Consider the following 9,921-nt stretch of genomic DNA (forward strand, 5'->3'; position numbering starts at 1 on the left):
CCCATCTCTTTCAGAATTTTCCACACTTTATTATGATCCACACAGTCAAAGGCTTTGGCATAGTCAATAAAGCAAACATAGATGTTTTTCTGGAACTCTCTTGCTTTTTCCATGATCCAGCAGATGTTGGCAATTTGATCTCTGGTTCCTCTACCTTTTCTAAAACCAGCTTGAACATCTGGAAGTTCATGGTTCACGTATTGCTGAAGCCTGGCTTGGAGAATTTTAAGCATCACTTTACTAGAATGTGGGATGAGTGCAATTGTGTGGTAGTTTGAGGATTCTTTGGCATTGCCTTTCTTTGGGACTGAAATGAAAATTGACCTCTTTCAGGCCTGTGGCCACTGCTGAGTTTTCCAAATTTGCTGGCATATTGAGCACAGCACTTTCACAGTATCATCTTTCAGGATTTAAAATAGCTCAACTGAAATTCCATCACCTCCACTAGCTTTGTTCATAGTGATGCTTCCTAAGGCCCACTTGACTTCATATTCCAGGATGTCTGGCTGTAGGTGAATGATCACACCATCGTGATTATCTGGGTCGTGAAGATTTTTTTTGTACAGTTCTTCTGTGTATTCTTGCCACCTCTTTTTAATCTCTTCTGCTTCTGTTAGGTCCATACAATTTCTGTCCTTTATTGAGCCCGTCTTTGCATGAAATGTTCCCTTGGTATCTCTAATTTTCTTGAACATATCTCTAGTCTTTCCCATTCTGTTGTTTTTCTCTATTTCTTTGCATTGCTCGCTGAGGAAGGCTTTCTTATCTCTCCTTTCTATTCTTTGGAACTCTTCATTCAAATGTGTATATCTTTCCTTTTCTCCTTTGCTTTTTGCTTCCCTTCTTTTCACAGCTATTTGTAAGGCCTCTTTAGATAGCCATTTTACTTTTTTGCATTTCTTCTTCTTGAGGATGGTCTTGATTCCTGTCTCCTGTACAATGTCATGAACCTCCGTCCATAGTTCATCAGGCACTCTGTCTATCAGATCTAGTCCCTTAAAACTATTTCTCACTTCCACTGTAGAGTCATAAGGGATTTGATTTAGGTCATACCTGAATGGTCTAGTGGTTTTCTCCACTTTCTTTAATTTCAGTCTGAATTTGACAATAAGGAGCGCATGATCTGAGCCACAGTCAGCTCCCAGTCTTTTTTTTGCTGACTGTAGAGAGCTTGTCCATCTTTGGCTGCAAAGAATATAATCAATCTGATTTTGGTGTCAACCATTTGGTGATGTCCATGTGTAGTCTTCTCTTTTGTTGTTGGAAGAGGGTGTTTGCTATGACCAGTGCATTCTCTTGGCAGAACTCTATTACTCTTTGTCCTGCTTCATTCTGTACTCCAATGACAAATTTGCCTGTTACTACATTTCTCTCTTGACTTCCTACTTTTGCATTCCAGTCCCCTATAATGAAAAAGACATCTTTTTTGGGTGTTAGTTCTAGAAAGTCTTGTAGATCTTCATAGAACTGTTCAACTTCAGCTTCTTCAGCATTACTGGTTGGGGCATAGACTTGGATTATCTTGATATTGAATGTCTTGCCTTGGAAACGAACGGAGATCATTCTGTTGTTTTTGAGATTGCATCCAAGTACTGCATTTCAGACTCTTTTGTTGACCATGATGGCTACTCCATTTCTTCTGAGGGATTCCTGCCCGCAGTAGTAGATATAATGGTCATCTGAGTTAAATTCACCCATTCCAGTCCATCTTAGTTCGCTGACTCCTAGAATGTCGATGTTCACTCTTGTCATCTCCTGTTTGACCACTTCCAATTTGCCTTGATTCATGGACCTAACATTCCAGGTTCCTATGCAATATTGCTCTTTACAGCATCGAACCTTGCTTCCATCACCAGTCCCATACACAACTGGGTTTTGTTTTTGCTTTGGCTCCATCCCTTCATTTTTTCTGGAGTTATTTCTCCACTGTTCTCCAATGGCATATTGGGCACCTACCGACCTGGGGAGTTCATCTTTCAATGTCCTATCATTTTGCCTTTTCATACTGTTCATGGGGTTCTCAAGGCAAGGATACTAAAGTGGTTTGCCATTCCCTTCTCCAGTGGACCACATTCTGTCAGACCTCTCCACCATGACCCATCTGTCTTGGGTGGCCCCACACGGTATGGCATAGTTTCATTGAGTTAGACAAGGCTGTGGTCCATGTGATCAGATTGGCCTGTTATCTGTGATTGTGGTTTCAGTCTGTCTGCCCTCTGATGCCTTCTCAGTACCTACCGTCTTACTTGGGTTTCTCTTACCTTGGATGTGGGGTATCTCTTCACGGCTGCTCCAGCAAAGTGCAGCTGTTGCTCCTTACCTTGGACTTGGGGTAGCTCCTTTCTGCCGCCACCCCTGGCCTCAGGCATGGGGTAGCTATTCCCCAATAATCCTTTGGATTTCTTTGAGGTAGAAGGTAAAGTCTTAAACTTTTGATTTTAGTAATTTGAGTCTATCTCATTTTTTTCTCAGATAAGGCAATGGCACCCCACTCCAGTATTCTTGCTTGGAAAATCCCATGGATGGAGGAGTCTGGTAGGCTGCAGTCCATGGGGTCGCTAAGAGTCAGACACAACTGAGTGACTTCACTTTCACTTTAATGCATTGGAGAAGGAAATGGCAACCCACTCCAGTGTTCTTGCCTGGAGAATCCCAGGGATGGGGGAGCCTGGTGGGCTGCCGTCTTATGGGGTCACACAGAGTCGGACATGACTGAAGCAACTTAGCAGCAGCAGCATTTTTTTCTTAGTGTAGCTAAAGGTTTGTCAGTTTTGTTGATCCACTCAGAGAGTTGACTTTTTTGTTTAATATTCTCTATTGTTTTTATATTCTCTATTTCATTTATTTCCACTCTAACCTTTACCATACCCTTTTTCCCCCTTGCTTTGGGTTTAGATTGTTCTTTTTCTAATTTCTTAAAGTGAAAGGTTAGGTTATTGACTTGAGAGCTTTCTTCCATTTTATATATATCTATTATTTATTATTTTTGGCCTGCTGTGCAGCATGCATGATCTTAGTCCTGCAACCTAGGATTGAATCCATGCCCTTTGCATTGGGAATATGAAGTCTTAACCACTGAACTGCCAGTAAAGTCCCTCTTCCATTTTATATAGGTATTTACAAGTATAAATTTTCCTTTGAGTACTCCTCTTGCTGGTTTTGTGTTTCATTTTTTTCTCATATCAGTTATTTTCCAATTTCCCCTATAATTTCCTTTGGTCTATTGGTTATTTAAGAGTGTTGTTTTACTTCTACATAAAATTTTCAATTCCCTCCTGTTGTTTGCTTTCAATTTCATTCCACTATGGTGGGAGGACATACTTTGCATGATTTAATCCTTTAAATTTATTAAAACTTGTTTTATGGCTTTGCATATGGTATATTCTGGAGAATATCTCACGTGTTCTTGAAAATAATGTGTATTCTGCTGTTACTAGATGGTGTTCTATATATGTCTGTTAGGTCTAATTGGAGTAGAGTGTTGCTTGAGCCTTTTGTATCTTTAATTTTCTTCCTAGTTAGTCTATTCATTATTGAAGGTGGGGAACTGAGTCCCAAAATACTGTTTAACTATCCTTTAATTCTGTCACTTTTTGCTGCATGTGTTTGGGGCTGTTGTTAGGTACACGAAGATTTATAATGATCTTAAAGACTGACCCTTTTATTATTCTAAAATATACCTTTTTATTGCTAGTACGTTTTTGCCTTAAAGTCTACTTTTGCTTATATTTACTATACCCTCTCTACTTTTTGCCATCCTTCTACTTTTCATCTATTTGTATCTTTAAATCTAAAATATCTCCTGTATACAATGTATAGTTTTTTTTTGTTTGTTTTTTTTTTTTTAATCTAGTCCAGCATATCTACCTTTTGATTGTATTGTTTAATCCTTTCACTTCTAAGGTCTCATATACAGGTGAGTTTACTTTTGCCATTTGCTTTCACTTTTTGTCTCATGACCATTTTGTTGGAAACTGGACATTTAAAACAATATATTGTAGCAACTCTGGGCTTGTTAATGTTACTTGCTTATTTGTTTAGTAACTGATTAGATGATTTTAATGAGGTCTATTTCTCCTCCCACAGGCTTAAGAGTCTAATGTGTGCCTCAGGGAGTTTGTTTCTAGTATGCCTATAATCACTCTGGGATGACAGCAATTTGAGAAGGGGTCTCTTCCTCTTTTCCTGACTGCACTCAGCTGTTAAACTCCACTAATTAGATGATTCAGTTCTTTTCAACAAAGCCTATTTGCATAAATTGCTCTACAAACTAAAGGTTTTGAAGTTTGTGTTTGATATTTGCCCTGACCTGAAGAATTCTCATTCCCCAGCTCTCTCCTGCAAACTAGCCTGCCTACGTATTGGCCTGCCTTTTTTTTTTTTTTTTTCCACCTGAGTTCTGTTATTTTAATTTTTTATTTGACTATAATTGCTTTACAATATAGTGTTATTTTCTGCTGTACAACAACGTGAATCAGCTATATGTATACATATTTCTCTCCATCTTGAGCCTCCCATGGTCATGCTAAAAATTAATCTTTTAAATTCTTTCTTTACACTTAAAATTGTATTTTATAAGCCTTCCTTTATGAAAACAGAAATATCCTAAAGTAGTTCAGATATTTGTCTTCAAATGAATAACTTTAATCCATACAATATAAGGGTTATCAAAAATCTAAGAAAATCAAGTCTCCAATGAAAGTATATTTTAGAGATTAGGAAAATGCATAAAGAATATGCAAAAAATTGAGAATAAACTCACAAAGACCTTAGAAATCATTTAGTGATCAACTTCACCCTTGTATAGCTAAAGAAAACTGGAACCAAGAAAGAAAAGGAAATTGGTCAAAGCCACTTAGTCAGTCTCTGACAAATCTAGGGTTAAAATAGACCAATGGGAAGTGGCATGTGTAATAACAGTTAAGTATATATACAGGCTTTGGAAACAGATCTGAGTGTAAACTCTGCCATTTATTAGCTGTGTGATATTGGGCAAGCTGTTTGCTTTTCTACACCTCAAGTTTCCTCATTTGCAAAATAGGGCCAATAATACCTTCTCAATAGTGTTGAGCTCTCAAGAAATCTATCACTAATGTATCAATTCTGACATTAAAATCTCACCCATCACAAACAACCCCTTTCCAACCCACTCCCTTCAAAAAAATAAAACTCAGATGGAGCTTCCCCTAACCTGTTTCTGAGGCTGCTGTGCTTGAAGGTATCGACACTTAAATCCTAAACACTTGGTGTGCAGTTGTGAAGTCTGTCTGACTCTGTGAACCTATGGACTGTAGCACGCCAGGCTCCCCTGTCCTTCACTATCTCCTGGGGTTTGCTCAAATTCATGTCCATTGAGTTAGATAGTGATGCTATCAAATCACCTCTGCTACCCCCCATCTCCTTTTGCTTTCAATCTTTCCCAGCATCAGGGTATTTTCCAATGAGTCAGGTATTTGTATCAGGTGGTCAAAGTATTGGAGCTTCAGCACCAGTCCTTCCAATAAATATTCAGGGTTGATTTCCTTTAAGATTGACTGGTTTGATCTCCTTGCAGTCCAAGGGACTCTCAAGAGTCTTCTCCAGTACCATAATTTGAAGACATCAATTCTTGGGTGCTTAGCCTTCTTTATGGTCCAACTCTCACATCTGTACATGACTACTAGAAAAAATATATTTTGACTAGCTAGACCTTTGATAGCAAAGTGATGTCTCTGCTTTTTAATATGCTTTCTAGATTTGTCATAGCTTTCCTTCCAAGGAGTAAGCATCTTTTTAATTTCATGGCTGCAGTCACTATACACAGTGATGTTGGAGCCCAAGAAAATAAAATCTGTCACTGCTTCCACTTTTCCCCCTTCTATTTTTCATTAAGTGATGGGACCAGATGCCATGATCTTAGTTTTTTAATGCTGAGTTTCAAGCCAGCTTTTTCACTGTCCTCTTCCACCCCATCGAGAGGCTCTGAAGAGCTTCTAAAGTTACTCTTCACTTTCTGCAATTAGAGTGGTATTATCTGCATATTTTAGGTTGCTATCTTATCTGGTATCATTGGCAACCTGAACACTAGAGAATTTTGTTCCTTATTAACACACCAAATCCCATTCCTTTCTCTCCTCTAGTTAAGATGATTTAGAAATTTCTAAGTTTCCCCTCAGCTTCCCTTTCTCCCCTTACCCTCCACCATAACCATAGTACCTGACTCTAGAGTCAGACTGTTTCCATCAAAACACATGTTAAGCATACAAGCTAGGCCACAGAATGGTGTCCAACCACAGCACAAGGCCTCAACCCAGGTTTCTAGGTTATATTATCCTAATGCAAGCAAAGATTATCATAGGTATACTAAGTTAGCCAAACCAGACTTGCTCTATTTAGCTAGAAAATAAATTATTCATTTTGATGCCCAAAATAAAGTAGAATTGACTTACTAGAAATTAGGCAGCAAGCCCGAAGAAAATTAATATATTCTATTTTTTACTCTCTTTCTGTTTGATTTTTACAGTAATCTTTGTTGACAGAAGAACTGAATAGTCAATCTGTTAGAAATCAACATTTCTGTTCCTTGAATGACAATGAATGGAATGTGGTTAGAAAAGGTGGCATGATGAAATATGAATGAGACCAATGTAAAATGCCATAACAAAATGCAACTCAGACAGTCCTAATGGCTTTTCAAAACCCACTGAAGAATTCCATTACTTAAGAATAACAAGGGGAGATCTACTATGTAACAAAGACATTAGCTCTGAGTTCTTGAAGCTTTCCCCCCAATAACCACAAAAACAGAACTGCTAAACTGGAAATAGACATGCCTTATGATCCAGCAATCCCACTGCTGGGCATACACACTGAGAAAACCAGAAGGGAAAGAGACACGAGTACCCCAATGTTCATTGCAGCACTGTTTATAATAGCCAGGACATGGAAGCAACCTAGATGTCCATCAGCAGATGAATGGATAAGAAAGCTGTGGTACATATACACAATGGAGTATTATTCAGCCATTAAAAAGAATACATTTGAATCAGTTCTAATGAGGTGGATGAAACTGGAGCCTATTATACAGAGTGAAGTAAGCCAGAAAGAAAAACACCAATACAGTATACTAACGCATATATATGGAATTTAGAAAGATGGTAACAATAACCCTGTGTACGAGACAGCAAAAGATACACTGATGTATAGAACAGTCTTATGGACTCTGTGGGAGAAGGAGAGGGTGGGAAGATTTGGGAGAATGGCATTGAAACATGTAAAGTATCATGTATGAAACGAGTTGCCAGTCCAGGTTCGATGCACGATACTGCATGCTTGGGGCTGGTGCACTGGGACGACCCAGAGGGATGGAATGGGGAGGGAGGAGGGAGGAGGGTTCAGGATGGGGAACACATGTATACCTGTGGCGGATTCATTTTGATATTTGGCAAATCTAATACAGTTATGTAAAGTTTAAAAATAAAATAAAATTAAAAAAAAATATGTATAAAAAAATACAAAAACTGTTCTAAAATTCAAATTAGCAGGGGTTCAAATCAGTTTTATTATACTTATACAGCTACTTGAAACCCACTAAATCATCCCTGATCCAAAGTCTTACAAAAAAATCCAAATTAAAATGGTACAAAAGAGGTATGAAAGATGGGTTAAAAAATATTTCCTTTCTGAAACAGTCTTATTTTCCCTAGACATTTTTGATTTAGGAATTTTTTTTTAAATGAGGGTAAAAGAGAAGAGTGACAAATTAAATGAATGAAACTTAGAAGTGATTCAAGGAATGAAAAAAAAAAAAAAAAAAACCAAAAACAAAGCAAAACAAATGAAAACACTTAACTAAATTAAACCCATGGCTTAAACCAGGAACTTCCTATATTCTCTGATAACTGTACTTAAAACCCATTCAAACTCCAAAGGAAAAAGAAAGTCTAGGTTTTGCAGCTGGAAAGAGACCACATTGTGTAAAGTAGCAGTAACCAATAAATTTTGTATCATGCACTGAAAAGGATACTTGTATAGACTATTAGCAGAATTAATCCTTAAAATAAGATATGAGTAAATTCTTTGATTTTCCTTGGATATTACCTTTGTGTAAGTATGCATAAGATATGTATTTTCCTACTTATAAATCTGATATCTTTAAAATTTTTAGCTCCTAACTACCACCTCCCCAAAGTACTAAGAGGCATAAAGATCCACATCTTAATGTCTCCTTTATTAAAAAATCTTAGCCTTAAGCAAAAAGAAATGTGACCTTCAAAGTACACACTGTATGACTTTGCAGCCTTCATTTCATGGACAATGGAAAAGAGGAAAATGGAACCAAATATTACCCCATTAATAAGATACAAAAGTTAAGACTATAAACCTGGAAGCAGATAGTCTGGATTAATCAAGGCTTTTCTATTTATTAGCCATGTTACCTTCAGCAAATTACTAGATTTCACTGAAACTCACTTTTTTTGATCTGAAAAACAGAATTTACTGATAGTATCATTCTGGTGCTTGAGTATATACTTAAAGATGAAATTTGTAAACCGCAAAGTTCTTTTAAAAAAATCACAATGCTTGGCACATAACAAGTACTCAGTAAAGGTAAATTAATTAATACATGTTGACTGAATTAATAAAACAAACAAATAAACAAGCCTGAGAAGGGATAAATCAGTCTTCTTTTAGCCACCTCTTATCATTGATATGAAGAATATAGGCTATAAATTCCTGGTTGTAAGTATCTTCTTTTATGAAGGAGATCTTCATACATATCTGGAAAAAGAATGTAACTCATTATCTCAGATTTTTTTCCAACAACTTTTACCTGAATAATTAAGCAAAGTGATAAAAGATGAATATCTTGACAATGTTGAAACGTATTTACCAGTCATATTTTTGAGGTGACTGGAGAATAGAAATATATCACTTAATAAGTATTTTCCTATATTATGGTAACTACTCAACACAATTAACAATAAAAATGAATAGCATCCTTCAAAAGTGAAAGGCAATGTGACTATGATCAAGCACTTACTACTCCATACCATCAGACTAGATAAAATTAACACTTATGTTCTTGTATACAAGGTGTGCTCTAATTTATAAATTAAAATTTAACAAATAGGGACTTCCCTGGTGGTCCAGTGGTTAAGACTCTGTGCTCCCAATGCAGGGGCCCGGGTTTGATCCCTGGTCAGGGAACTAGATCTCGCATGCCTCAACTAAGATCTGGAGCAGCCAAATTAAAAAAAAAAATATTAACAAACAGAAAAAATTCAGAACGACCAGTATATCATTAATGTTTTAGGTGAACAATACCCAACAGTTACAAAAAAAAAAAAAAAAAAAAAAACTTCTAATAAATGAGTTAATGTTTAATTTGGGCTGAAATATCTCATTTAAGCATGATATTCTAAACTTTTTCTAAAAAGCAAAGAAAAATGAAATTAAAAAACACCTTCAGAGTTTTAATACCTTAAATTACTTGACAGAATACACAAAATACCAAATATAAAGTAACATTGTGATAATACAAATACTACTTAGAACTGTAACATGACAAAAATCAACCACAAAAGCATTCTTAAAAATGAATAAATTCCACCAAGTAATATTAATAACCTAAATCAAGCAATTTAAAATGTTTTTATTTCTTCATATATTTACTATAAAACTTATTCTCTGAAGAACATAAACATGCTGAGAAGGCAATCTAACAGTATATAAAGTTTACAAATTAAAGGATACTAGTTTAAAAGTTGTTTTTAAAAATGCTCCAATGTCAAATTAAGGTTTAATTTGTTAATAATTAATAAAAGTTAGAATTATTTATTAGCTTTTTTATAATTGATAAGTGAGAGGTAACTTTATTAAGGCAACTGACATAGCTGGCAAATACTAAAGTTACAAAAATAGGAAAAAAATTTTCTTCAA

General features: G+C 36.1%; 1 non-coding gene across 1 annotated transcript; it reads left to right on the top strand.

The window, feature by feature from the left end:
* Window positions 1-9,117: 9,117 nt before the first annotated feature.
* Window positions 9,118-9,189, top strand: TRNAG-CCC. The gene has a single exon. It is a non-coding gene; the product is annotated as a tRNA-Gly (tRNA).
* Window positions 9,190-9,921: the final 732 nt, after the last annotated feature.

This window comes from Bubalus bubalis, chromosome X (genome assembly GCF_019923935.1).
Source record: "Bubalus bubalis isolate 160015118507 breed Murrah chromosome X, NDDB_SH_1, whole genome shotgun sequence".
NCBI classification, from domain to species: domain Eukaryota; kingdom Metazoa; phylum Chordata; class Mammalia; order Artiodactyla; family Bovidae; genus Bubalus; species Bubalus bubalis.